A 12,162-nucleotide genomic window follows, 5' to 3' on the forward strand; every position below is an offset into this window, starting at 1 on the left:
CTCCGGTCTCTGGCTAGGGTGTGTTTTATGCCCCCACCAGCTTGGGTTCCGGTACCCTGTGCCGACTCTTCACCCGGGGATTTAAGTTGGGTTCTTGGAGTACTTTTCTGCTGTTTCCCCCTCTGGGTCTCTCTCTCTTCTCCTCTCTCACTCTGGGTCTTTCTTCTCCTTTGCTCGCTGACTTGTTCTCTGCATCTGACCCTGATCTTAGTTGGTGCCCACCTTATATACACCCTCTATGTGTGAGCTCAGGTGACCAGCACCCAATGAGCTCCTATCTTTACCCAGGCTGCTCCCCCTATCTGCCCCTACACTACTTGGGATGTACCACCCCCCCTCCCACTCCAGCCAAGGACAGACTCGGTCGTACCTGCACATTTCTAAGTGGGAGTACCGTTGGTCTGCCCTCCGGAAATGGGATGTGTGTAGTGCATGCAGCCTACCGAGCTCAGTCCCACACTCCATCCTTACCCGGGAGTGGAATATCACACCTCTGGGTTGAGGTGCAATACCCCTGTAGCAGCCGAATCCTCAGGGTGCTACATTTGGTCCCCAGATAGGGGACGTATCAGATATTAAACTGATAAGAACAGATACTACACTTGATCTTAGCCAAAAGGCCGAGAAGCGATAACCAGAATTGGTTTCAAACTACGGAGCCACCCAAGGATCCTGAAAAGTCCATTTGTGGAGATGAGCTCCTGGACTCCCGTTAAGAAGACATGTTGTCAACCTCTAGATCCCTTACATGCCTGCACTTTTCGGCTTGCTGCTGCTGCAATCCACGCGTTTTAGATCTGCATAACTCCACCTCTTTAAACACAGCACCTTCACCCCCTGCTGTTCCCACCCGCCTCAACACCGTTGGAAGGGAGGAGAACCAATTAAGGCGGGGGGTGGGGTGGAACGAGCAGCTGTCTACCCTTAGCAGGAGGGCTCCTGATTACATACCTCTCCTGCTGCTGCTGCTGCTGGCTGTCCAGCAGCAGACTGAAGGTGGCTGCTGCTGTGCACAGGTATATAAAGGCTCAGAGCCTATTATGACACGCGCAGCCAGCGTTCCATTGCCACATTCCATCTACTGCAGGCAGGATACCTGGCTGGCTGAATGTCGCTGAGAAGCTCACAGAGACCGCCATAAGCAACAGTTTAACAGAATGCCACAGACTAATCAACCAAACTTTTTGGGTTGGGTTCTCTTTTATAGTCTGCAGGCATTAAATGAAAGAAGTCAGTGTTCCAGCAGAAGGAGACAACGTTTCAGAAAAGGCATTGTAGCAAACCAAAAAAGAAATTTTAAGCGCAGCAGAGTAACCAGCGCACATACCTGTTAGCTCAGGTGAGTTTAAAAGGCTGCTGTTGATAACAAGGGCATTTGCTAAATAGATGGTGTGTGTGCAACAATATACTGAAAGGTCAATTATATTGTGCAGCTTATCTCACCACCTGTAGTTATTTAGGTGAAAGCTCCAAAATGCTTGCCTAATATGTCTGTTTATCCAAAAGGAAGTAAAAAGGGAGAGCTAGAAAGATAGCATTGCATCACATTACATGGCAATGCAATGCACAGTTGCTGAAGTTGAACCAAAATGAGCTTGTAATCTGGCTTCTGCAACTTTGAACATGAAAAATCCAATGAGGAGAAGAAAAGCAAAGCCAAAGAGTCCATCCCAAAATCCGACAAACAAGCAAAATGAACAAAAAACATTGAATTCAATTCTTTCTGATTTTAGAAACTGCATTAAAGAAGGGGTGCACCGGTCCTGGAGATACTGCAATACCAGGTCAATGCGTGGAGTGGACAGAGCAAGCTCTTTTTCCATCTCCCTGTTCTAAAAATCCATTTAATATATGGTCCCCAGATAGGGGACGTATCAGATATTAAACTGATAAGAACAGATACTACACTTGATCTTAGCCAAAAGGCCGAGAAGCGATAACCAGAATTGGTTTCAAACTACGGAGCCACCCAAGGATCCTGAAAAGTCCATTTGTGGAGATGAGCTCCTGGACTCCCGTTAAGAAGACATGTTGTCAACCTCTAGATCCCTTACATGCCTGCACTTTTCGGCTTGCTGCTGCTGCAATCCACGCGTTTTAGATCTGCATAACTCCACCTCTTTAAACACAGCACCTTCACCCCCTGCTGTTCCCACCCGCCTCAACACCGTTGGAAGGGAGGAGAACCAATTAAGGCGGGGGGTGGGGTGGAACGAGCAGCTGTCTACCCTTAGCAGGAGGGCTCCTGATTACATACCTCTCCTGCTGCTGCTGCTGCTGGCTGTCCAGCAGCAGACTGAAGGTGGCTGCTGCTGTGCACAGGTATATAAAGGCTCAGAGCCTATTATGACACGCGCAGCCAGCGTTCCATTGCCACATTCCATCTACTGCAGGCAGGATACCTGGCTGGCTGAATGTCGCTGAGAAGCTCACAGAGACCGCCATAAGCAACAGTTTAACAGAATGCCACAGACTAATCAACCAAACTTTTTGGGTTGGGTTCTCTTTTATAGTCTGCAGGCATTAAATGAAAGAAGTCAGTGTTCCAGCAGAAGGAGACAACGTTTCAGAAAAGGCATTGTAGCAAACCAAAAAAGAAATTTTAAGCGCAGCAGAGTAACCAGCGCACATACCTGTTAGCTCAGGTGAGTTTAAAAGGCTGCTGTTGATAACAAGGGCATTTGCTAAATAGATGGTGTGTGTGCAACAATATACTGAAAGGTCAATTATATTGTGCAGCTTATCTCACCACCTGTAGTTATTTAGGTGAAAGCTCCAAAATGCTTGCCTAATATGTCTGTTTATCCAAAAGGAAGTAAAAAGGGAGAGCTAGAAAGATAGCATTGCATCACATTACATGGCAATGCAATGCACAGTTGCTGAAGTTGAACCAAAATGAGCTTGTAATCTGGCTTCTGCAACTTTGAACATGAAAAATCCAATGAGGAGAAGAAAAGCAAAGCCAAAGAGTCCATCCCAAAATCCGACAAACAAGCAAAATGAACAAAAAACATTGAATTCAATTCTTTCTGATTTTAGAAACTGCATTAAAGAAGGGGTGCACCGGTCCTGGAGATACTGCAATACCAGGTCAATGCGTGGAGTGGACAGAGCAAGCTCTTTTTCCATCTCCCTGTTCTAAAAATCCATTTAATATATGGTCCCCAGATAGGGGACGTATCAGATATTAAACTGATAAGAACAGATACTACACTTGATCTTAGCCAAAAGGCCGAGAAGCGATAACCAGAATTGGTTTCAAACTACGGAGCCACCCAAGGATCCTGAAAAGTCCATTTGTGGAGATGAGCTCCTGGACTCCCGTTAAGAAGACATGTTGTCAACCTCTAGATCCCTTACATGCCTGCACTTTTCGGCTTGCTGCTGCTGCAATTCACGCGTTTTAGATCTGCATAACTCCACCTCTTTAAACACAGCACCTTCACCCCCTGCTGTTCCCACCCGCCTCAACACCGTTGGAAGGGAGGAGAACCAATTAAGGCGGGGGGTGGGGTGGAACGAGCAGCTATCTACCCTTAGCAGGAGGGCTCCTGATTACATACCTCTCCTGCTGCTGCTGCTGCTGGCTGTCCAGCAGCAGACTGAAGGTGGCTGCTGCTGTGCACAGGTATATAAAGGCTCAGAGCCTATTATGACACGCGCAGCCAGCGTTCCATTGCCACATTCCATCTACTGCAGGCAGGATACCTGGCTGGCTGAATGTCGCTGAGAAGCTCACAGAGACCGCCATAAGCAACAGTTTAACAGAATGCCACAGACTAATCAACCAAACTTTTTGGGTTGGGTTCTCTTTTATAGTCTGCAGGCATTAAATGAAAGAAGTCAGTGTTCCAGCAGAAGGAGACAACGTTTCAGAAAAGGCATTGTAGCAAACCAAAAAAGAAATTTTAAGCGCAGCAGAGTAACCAGCGCACATACCTGTTAGCTCAGGTGAGTTTAAAAGGCTGCTGTTGATAACAAGGGCATTTGCTAAATAGATGGTGTGTGTGCAACAATATACTGAAAGGTCAATTATATTGTGCAGCTTATCTCACCACCTGTAGTTATTTAGGTGAAAGCTCCAAAATGCTTGCCTAATATGTCTGTTTATCCAAAAGGAAGTAAAAAGGGAGAGCTAGAAAGATAGCATTGCATCACATTACATGGCAATGCAATGCACAGTTGCTGAAGTTGAACCAAAATGAGCTTGTAATCTGGCTTCTGCAACTTTGAACATGAAAAATCCAATGAGGAGAAGAAAAGCAAAGCCAAAGAGTCCATCCCAAAATCCGACAAACAAGCAAAATGAACAAAAAACATTGAATTCAATTCTTTCTGATTTTAGAAACTGCATTAAAGAAGGGGTGCACCGGTCCTGGAGATACTGCAATACCAGGTCAATGCGTGGAGTGGACAGAGCAAGCTCTTTTTCCATCTCCCTGTTCTAAAAATCCATTTAATATATGGTCCCCAGATAGGGGACGTATCAGATATTAAACTGATAAGAACAGATACTACACTTGATCTTAGCCAAAAGGCCGAGAAGCGATAACCAGAATTGGTTTCAAACTACGGAGCCACCCAAGGATCCTGAAAAGTCCATTTGTGGAGATGAGCTCCTGGACTCCCGTTAAGAAGACATGTTGTCAACCTCTAGATCCCTTACATGCCTGCACTTTTCGGCTTGCTGCTGCTGCAATCCACGCGTTTTAGATCTGCATAACTCCACCTCTTTAAACACAGCACCTTCACCCCCTGCTGTTCCCACCCGCCTCAACACCGTTGGAAGGGAGGAGAACCAATTAAGGCGGGGGGTGGGGTGGAACGAGCAGCTGTCTACCCTTAGCAGGAGGGCTCCTGATTACATACCTCTCCTGCTGCTGCTGCTGCTGGCTGTCCAGCAGCAGACTGAAGGTGGCTGCTGCTGTGCACAGGTATATAAAGGCTCAGAGCCTATTATGACACGCGCAGCCAGCGTTCCATTGCCACATTCCATCTACTGCAGGCAGGATACCTGGCTGGCTGAATGTCGCTGAGAAGCTCACAGAGACCGCCATAAGCAACAGTTTAACAGAATGCCACAGACTAATCAACCAAACTTTTTGGGTTGGGTTCTCTTTTATAGTCTGCAGGCATTAAATGAAAGAAGTCAGTGTTCCAGCAGAAGGAGACAACGTTTCAGAAAAGGCATTGTAGCAAACCAAAAAAGAAATTTTAAGCGCAGCAGAGTAACCAGCGCACATACCTGTTAGCTCAGGTGAGTTTAAAAGGCTGCTGTTGATAACAAGGGCATTTGCTAAATAGATGGTGTGTGTGCAACAATATACTGAAAGGTCAATTATATTGTGCAGCTTATCTCACCACCTGTAGTTATTTAGGTGAAAGCTCCAAAATGCTTGCCTAATATGTCTGTTTATCCAAAAGGAAGTAAAAAGGGAGAGCTAGAAAGATAGCATTGCATCACATTACATGGCAATGCAATGCACAGTTGCTGAAGTTGAACCAAAATGAGCTTGTAATCTGGCTTCTGCAACTTTGAACATGAAAAATCCAATGAGGAGAAGAAAAGCAAAGCCAAAGAGTCCATCCCAAAATCCGACAAACAAGCAAAATGAACAAAAAACATTGAATTCAATTCTTTCTGATTTTAGAAACTGCATTAAAGAAGGGGTGCACCGGTCCTGGAGATACTGCAATACCAGGTCAATGCGTGGAGTGGACAGAGCAAGCTCTTTTTCCATCTCCCTGTTCTAAAAATCCATTTAATATATGCTCCCCAGATAGGGGACGTATCAGATATTAAACTGATAAGAACAGATACTACACTTGATCTTAGCCAAAAGGCCGAGAAGCGATAACCAGAATTGTTTTCAAACTACGGAGCCACCCAAGGATCCTGAAAAGTCCATTTGTGGAGATGAGCTCCTGGACTCCCGTTAAGAAGACATGTTGTCAACCTCTAGATCCCTTACATGCCTGCACTTTTCGGCTTGCTGCTGCTGCAATCCACGCGTTTTAGATCTGCATAACTCCACCTCTTTAAACACAGCACCTTCACCCCCTGCTGTTCCCACCCGCCTCAACACCGTTGGAAGGGAGGAGAACCAATTAAGGCGGGGGGTGGGGTGGAACGAGCAGCTGTCTACCCTTAGCAGGAGGGCTCCTGATTACATACCTCTCCTGCTGCTGCTGCTGCTGGCTGTCCAGCAGCAGACTGAAGGTGGCTGCTGCTGTGCACAGGTATATAAAGGCTCAGAGCCTATTATGACACGCGCAGCCAGCGTTCCATTGCCACATTCCATCTACTGCAGGCAGGATACCTGGCTGGCTGAATGTCGCTGAGAAGCTCACAGAGACCGCCATAAGCAACAGTTTAACAGAATGCCACAGACTAATCAACCAAACTTTTTGGGTTGGGTTCTCTTTTATAGTCTGCAGGCATTAAATGAAAGAAGTCAGTGTTCCAGCAGAAGGAGACAACGTTTCAGAAAAGGCATTGTAGCAAACCAAAAAAGAAATTTTAAGCGCAGCAGAGTAACCAGCGCACATACCTGTTAGCTCAGGTGAGTTTAAAAGGCTGCTGTTGATAACAAGGGCATTTGCTAAATAGATGGTGTGTGTGCAACAATATACTGAAAGGTCAATTATATTGTGCAGCTTATCTCACCACCTGTAGTTATTTAGGTGAAAGCTCCAAAATGCTTGCCTAATATGTCTGTTTATCCAAAAGGAAGTAAAAAGGGAGAGCTAGAAAGATAGCATTGCATCACATTACATGGCAATGCAATGCACAGTTGCTGAAGTTGAACCAAAATGAGCTTGTAATCTGGCTTCTGCAACTTTGAACATGAAAAATCCAATGAGGAGAAGAAAAGCAAAGCCAAAGAGTCCATCCCAAAATCCGACAAACAAGCAAAATGAACAAAAAACATTGAATTCAATTCTTTCTGATTTTAGAAACTGCATTAAAGAAGGGGTGCACCGGTCCTGGAGATACTGCAATACCAGGTCAATGCGTGGAGTGGACAGAGCAAGCTCTTTTTCCATCTCCCTGTTCTAAAAATCCATTTAATATATGGTCCCCAGATAGGGGACGTATCAGATATTAAACTGATAAGAACAGATACTACACTTGATCTTAGCCAAAAGGCCGAGAAGCGATAACCAGAATTGGTTTCAAACTACGGAGCCACCCAAGGATCCTGAAAAGTCCATTTGTGGAGATGAGCTCCTGGACTCCCGTTAAGAAGACATGTTGTCAACCTCTAGATCCCTTACATGCCTGCACTTTTCGGCTTGCTGCTGCTGCGATCCACGCGTTTTAGATCTGCATAACTCCACCTCTTTAAACACAGCACCTTCACCCCCTGCTGTTCCCACCCGCCTCAACACCGTTGGAAGGGAGGAGAACCAATTAAGGCGGGGGGTGGGGTGGAACGAGCAGCTGTCTACCCTTAGCAGGAGGGCTCCTGATTACATACCTCTCCTGCTGCTGCTGCTGCTGGCTGTCCAGCAGCAGACTGAAGGTGGCTGCTGCTGTGCACAGGTATATAAAGGCTCAGAGCCTATTATGACACGCGCAGCCAGCGTTCCATTGCCACATTCCATCTACTGCAGGCAGGATACCTGGCTGGCTGAATGTCGCTGAGAAGCTCACAGAAACCACCATAAGCAACAGTTTAACAGAATGCCACAGACTAATCAACCAAACTTTTTGGGTTGGGTTCTCTTTTATAGTCTGCAGGCATTAAATGAAAGAAGTCAGTGTTCCAGTAGAAGGAGACAACGTTTCAGAAAAGGCATTGTAGCAAACCAAAAAAGAAATTTTAAGCGCAGCAGAGTAACCAGCGCACATACCTGTTAGCTCAGGTGAGTTTAAAAGGCTGCTGTTGATAACAAGGGCATTTGCTAAATAGATGGTGTGTGTGCAACAATATACTGAAAGGTCAATTATATTGTGCAGCTTATCTCACCACCTGTAGTTATTTAGGTGAAAGCTCCAAAATGCTTGCCTAATATGTCTGTTTATCCAAAAGGAAGTAAAAAGGGAGAGCTAGAAAGATAGCATTGCATCACATTACATGGCAATGCAATGCACAGTTGCTGAAGTTGAACCAAAATGAGCTTGTAATCTGGCTTCTGCAACTTTGAACATGAAAAATCCAATGAGGAGAAGAAAAGCAAAGCCAAAGAGTCCATCCCAAAATCCGACAAACAAGCAAAATGAACAAAAAACATTGAATTCAATTCTTTCTGATTTTAGAAACTGCATTAAAGGAGGGGTGCACCGGTCCTGGAGATACTGCAATACCAGGTCAATGCGTGGAGTGGACAGAGCAAGCTCTTTTTCCATCTCCCTGTTCTAAAAATCCATTTAATATATGGTCCCCAGATAGGGGACGTATCAGATATTAAACTGATAAGAACAGATACTACACTTGATCTTAGCCAAAAGGCCGAGAAGCGATAACCAGAATTGGTTTCAAACTACGGAGCCACCCAAGGATCCTGAAAAGTCCATTTGTGGAGATGAGCTCCTGGACTCCCGTTAAGAAGACATGTTGTCAACCTCTAGATCCCTTACATGCCTGCACTTTTCGGCTTGCTGCTGCTGCAATCCACGCGTTTTAGATCTGCATAACTCCACCTCTTTAAACACAGCACCTTCACCCCCTGCTGTTCCCACCCGCCTCAACACCGTTGGAAGGGAGGAGAACCAATTAAGGCGGGGGGTGGGGTGGAACGAGCAGCTGTCTACCCTTAGCAGGAGGGCTCCTGATTACATACCTCTCCTGCTGCTGCTGCTGCTGGCTGTCCAGCAGCAGACTGAAGGTGGCTGCTGCTGTGCACAGGTATATAAAGGCTCAGAGCCTATTATGACACGCGCAGCCAGCGTTCCATTGCCACATTCCATCTACTGCAGGCAGGATACCTGGCTGGCTGAATGTCGCTGAGAAGCTCACAGAGACCGCCATAAGCAACAGTTTAACAGAATGCCACAGACTAATCAACCAAACTTTTTGGGTTGGGTTCTCTTTTATAGTCTGCAGGCATTAAATGAAAGAAGTCAGTGTTCCAGCAGAAGGAGACAACGTTTCAGAAAAGGCATTGTAGCAAACCAAAAAAGAAATTTTAAGCGCAGCAGAGTAACCAGCGCACATACCTGTTAGCTCAGGTGAGTTTAAAAGGCTGCTGTTGATAACAAGGGCATTTGCTAAATAGATGGTGTGTGTGCAACAATATACTGAAAGGTCAATTATATTGTGCAGCTTATCTCACCACCTGTAGTTATTTAGGTGAAAGCTCCAAAATGCTAGCCTAATATGTCTGTTTATCCAAAAGGAAGTAAAAAGGGAGAGCTAGAAAGATAGCATTGCATCACATTACATGGCAATGCAATGCACAGTTGCTGAAGTTGAACCAAAATGAGCTTGTAATCTGGCTTCTGCAACTTTGAACATGAAAAATCCAATGAGGAGAAGAAAAGCAAAGCCAAAGAGTCCATCCCAAAATCCGACAAACAAGCAAAATGAACAAAAAACATTGAATTCAATTCTTTCTGATTTTAGAAACTGCATTAAAGAAGGGGTGCACCGGTCCTGGAGATACTGCAATACCAGGTCAATGCGTGGAGTGGACAGAGCAAGCTCTTTTTCCATCTCCCTGTTCTAAAAATCCATTTAATATATGGTCCCCAGATAGGGGACGTATCAGATATTAAACTGATAAGAACAGATACTACACTTGATCTTAGCCAAAAGGCCGAGAAGCGATAACCAGAATTGGTTTCAAACTACGGAGCCACCCAAGGATCCTGAAAAGTCCATTTGTGGAGATGAGCTCCTGGACTCCCGTTAAGAAGACATGTTGTCAACCTCTAGATCCCTTACATGCCTGCACTTTTCGGCTTGCTGCTGCTGCGATCCACGCGTTTTAGATCTGCATAACTCCACCTCTTTAAACACAGCACCTTCACCCCCTGCTGTTCCCACCCGCCTCAACACCGTTGGAAGGGAGGAGAACCAATTAAGGCGGGGGGTGGGGTGGAACGAGCAGCTGTCTACCCTTAGCAGGAGGGCTCCTGATTACATACCTCTCCTGCTGCTGCTGCTGCTGGCTGTCCAGCAGCAGACTGAAGGTGGCTGCTGCTGTGCACAGGTATATAAAGGCTCAGAGCCTATTATGACACGCGCAGCCAGCGTTCCATTGCCACATTCCATCTACTGCAGGCAGGATACCTGGCTGGCTGAATGTCGCTGAGAAGCTCACAGAGACCGCCATAAGCAACAGTTTAACAGAATGCCACAGACTAATCAACCAAACTTTTTGGGTTGGGTTCTCTTTTATAGTCTGCAGGCATTAAATGAAAGAAGTCAGTGTTCCAGTAGAAGGAGACAACGTTTCAGAAAAGGCATTGTAGCAAACCAAAAAAGAAATTTTAAGTGCAGCAGAGTAACCAGCGCACATACCTGTTAGCTCAGGTGAGTTTAAAAGGCTGCTGTTGATAACAAGGGCATTTGCTAAATAGATGGTGTGTGTGCAACAATATACTGAAAGGTCAATTATATTGTGCAGCTTATCTCACCACCTGTAGTTATTTAGGTGAAAGCTCCAAAATGCTTGCCTAATATGTCTGTTTATCCAAAAGGAAGTAAAAAGGGAGAGCTAGAAAGATAGCATTGCATCACATTACATGGCAATGCAATGCACAGTTGCTGAAGTTGAACCAAAATGAGCTTGTAATCTGGCTTCTGCAACTTTGAACATGAAAAATCCAATGAGGAGAAGAAAAGCAAAGCCAAAGAGTCCATCCCAAAATCCGACAAACAAGCAAAATGAACAAAAAACATTGAATTCAATTCTTTCTGATTTTAGAAACTGCATTAAAGAAGGGGTGCACCGGTCCTGGAGATACTGCAATACCAGGTCAATGCGTGGAGTGGACAGAGCAAGCTCTTTTTCCATCTCCCTGTTCTAAAAATCCATTTAATATATGGTCCCCAGATAGGGGACGTATCAGATATTAAACTGATAAGAACAGATACTACACTTGATCTTAGCCAAAAGGCCGAGAAGCGATAACCAGAATTGGTTTCAAACTAGGGAGCCACCCAAGGATCCTGAAAAGTCCATTTGTGGAGATGAGCTCCTGGACTCCCGTTAAGAAGACATGTTGTCAACCTCTAGATCCCTTACATGCCTGCACTTTTCGGCTTGCTGCTGCTGTGATCCACGCGTTTTAGATCTGCATAACTCCACCTCTTTAAACACAGCACCTTCACCCCCTGCTGTTCCCACCCACCTCAACACCGTTGGAAGGGAGGAGAACCAATTAAGGCGGGGGGTGGGGTGGAACGAGCAGCTGTCTACCCTTAGCAGGAGGGCTCCTGATTACATACCTCTCCTGCTGCTGCTGCTGCTGGCTGTCCAGCAGCAGACTGAAGGTGGCTGCTGCTGTGCACAGGTATATAAAGGCTCAGAGCCTATTATGACACGCGCAGCCAGCGTTCCATTGCCACATTCCATCTACTGCAGGCAGGATACCTGGCTGGCTGAATGTCGCTGAGAAGCTCACAGAGACCGCCATAAGCAACAGTTTAACAGAATGCCACAGACTAATCAACCAAACTTTTTGGGTTGGGTTCTCTTTTATAGTCTGCAGGCATTAAATGAAAGAAGTCAGTGTTCCAGCAGAAGGAGACAACGTTTCAGAAAAGGCATTGTAGCAAACCAAAAAAGAAATTTTAAGCGCAGCAGAGTAACCAGCGCACATACCTGTTAGCTCAGGTGAGTTTAAAAGGCTGCTGTTGATAACAAGGGCATTTGCTAAATAGATGGTGTGTGTGCAACAATATACTGAAAGGTCAATTATATTGTGCAGCTTATCTCACCACCTGTAGTTATTTAGGTGAAAGCTCCAAAATGCTTGCCTAATATGTCTGTTTATCCAAAAGGAAGTAAAAAGGGAGAGCTAGAAAGATAGCATTGCATCACATTACATGGCAATGCAATGCACAGTTGCTGAAGTTGAACCAAAATGAGCTTGTAATCTGGCTTCTGCAACTTTGAACATGAAAAATCCAATGAGGAGAAGAAAAGCAAAGCCAAAGAGTCCATCCCAAAATCCGACAAACAAGCAAAATGAACAAAAAACATTGAATT

At 45.4% G+C, this 12,162-nt stretch overlaps 8 non-coding genes and 1 pseudogene across 8 annotated transcripts; all 9 read right to left on the reverse strand.

Annotated features, from left to right (window-relative positions):
• Positions 1 to 531: 531 nt before the first annotated feature.
• Positions 532 to 632, reverse strand: LOC141204397 (U2 spliceosomal RNA; annotated as a pseudogene).
• A 1,115-nt stretch (positions 633 to 1,747) lies between these two features.
• On the reverse strand, positions 1,748 to 1,938 carry LOC141204378 (U2 spliceosomal RNA). Its single transcript, XR_012275307.1, has one exon. It is a non-coding gene; the product is annotated as a U2 spliceosomal RNA (small nuclear RNA).
• Positions 1,939 to 3,053: 1,115 nt separating this feature from the next.
• LOC141204390 (U2 spliceosomal RNA) lies at positions 3,054 to 3,244 on the reverse strand. Its single transcript, XR_012275316.1, has one exon. It is a non-coding gene; the product is annotated as a U2 spliceosomal RNA (small nuclear RNA).
• A 1,115-nt stretch (positions 3,245 to 4,359) lies between these two features.
• LOC141204401 (U2 spliceosomal RNA) lies at positions 4,360 to 4,550 on the reverse strand. The gene has a single exon (XR_012275323.1). It is a non-coding gene; the product is annotated as a U2 spliceosomal RNA (small nuclear RNA).
• Positions 4,551 to 5,665: 1,115 nt separating this feature from the next.
• On the reverse strand, positions 5,666 to 5,856 carry LOC141204149 (U2 spliceosomal RNA). The gene has a single exon (XR_012275121.1). It is a non-coding gene; the product is annotated as a U2 spliceosomal RNA (small nuclear RNA).
• Positions 5,857 to 6,971: 1,115 nt separating this feature from the next.
• On the reverse strand, positions 6,972 to 7,162 carry LOC141204412 (U2 spliceosomal RNA). Its single transcript, XR_012275325.1, has one exon. It is a non-coding gene; the product is annotated as a U2 spliceosomal RNA (small nuclear RNA).
• Positions 7,163 to 8,277: 1,115 nt separating this feature from the next.
• LOC141204081 (U2 spliceosomal RNA) lies at positions 8,278 to 8,468 on the reverse strand. The gene has a single exon (XR_012275053.1). It is a non-coding gene; the product is annotated as a U2 spliceosomal RNA (small nuclear RNA).
• Positions 8,469 to 9,583: 1,115 nt separating this feature from the next.
• LOC141204423 (U2 spliceosomal RNA) lies at positions 9,584 to 9,774 on the reverse strand. The gene has a single exon (XR_012275326.1). It is a non-coding gene; the product is annotated as a U2 spliceosomal RNA (small nuclear RNA).
• Positions 9,775 to 10,889: 1,115 nt separating this feature from the next.
• On the reverse strand, positions 10,890 to 11,080 carry LOC141204435 (U2 spliceosomal RNA). Its single transcript, XR_012275327.1, has one exon. It is a non-coding gene; the product is annotated as a U2 spliceosomal RNA (small nuclear RNA).
• Between the last annotated feature and the right edge of the window lie 1,082 nt (positions 11,081 to 12,162).

This window comes from Phyllobates terribilis, unplaced genomic scaffold (genome assembly GCF_046119375.1).
Source record: "Phyllobates terribilis strain yellow unplaced genomic scaffold, ASM4611937v1 Scaffold_134__1_contigs__length_4944459, whole genome shotgun sequence".
NCBI classification, from domain to species: Eukaryota; Metazoa; Chordata; class Amphibia; order Anura; family Dendrobatidae; genus Phyllobates; species Phyllobates terribilis.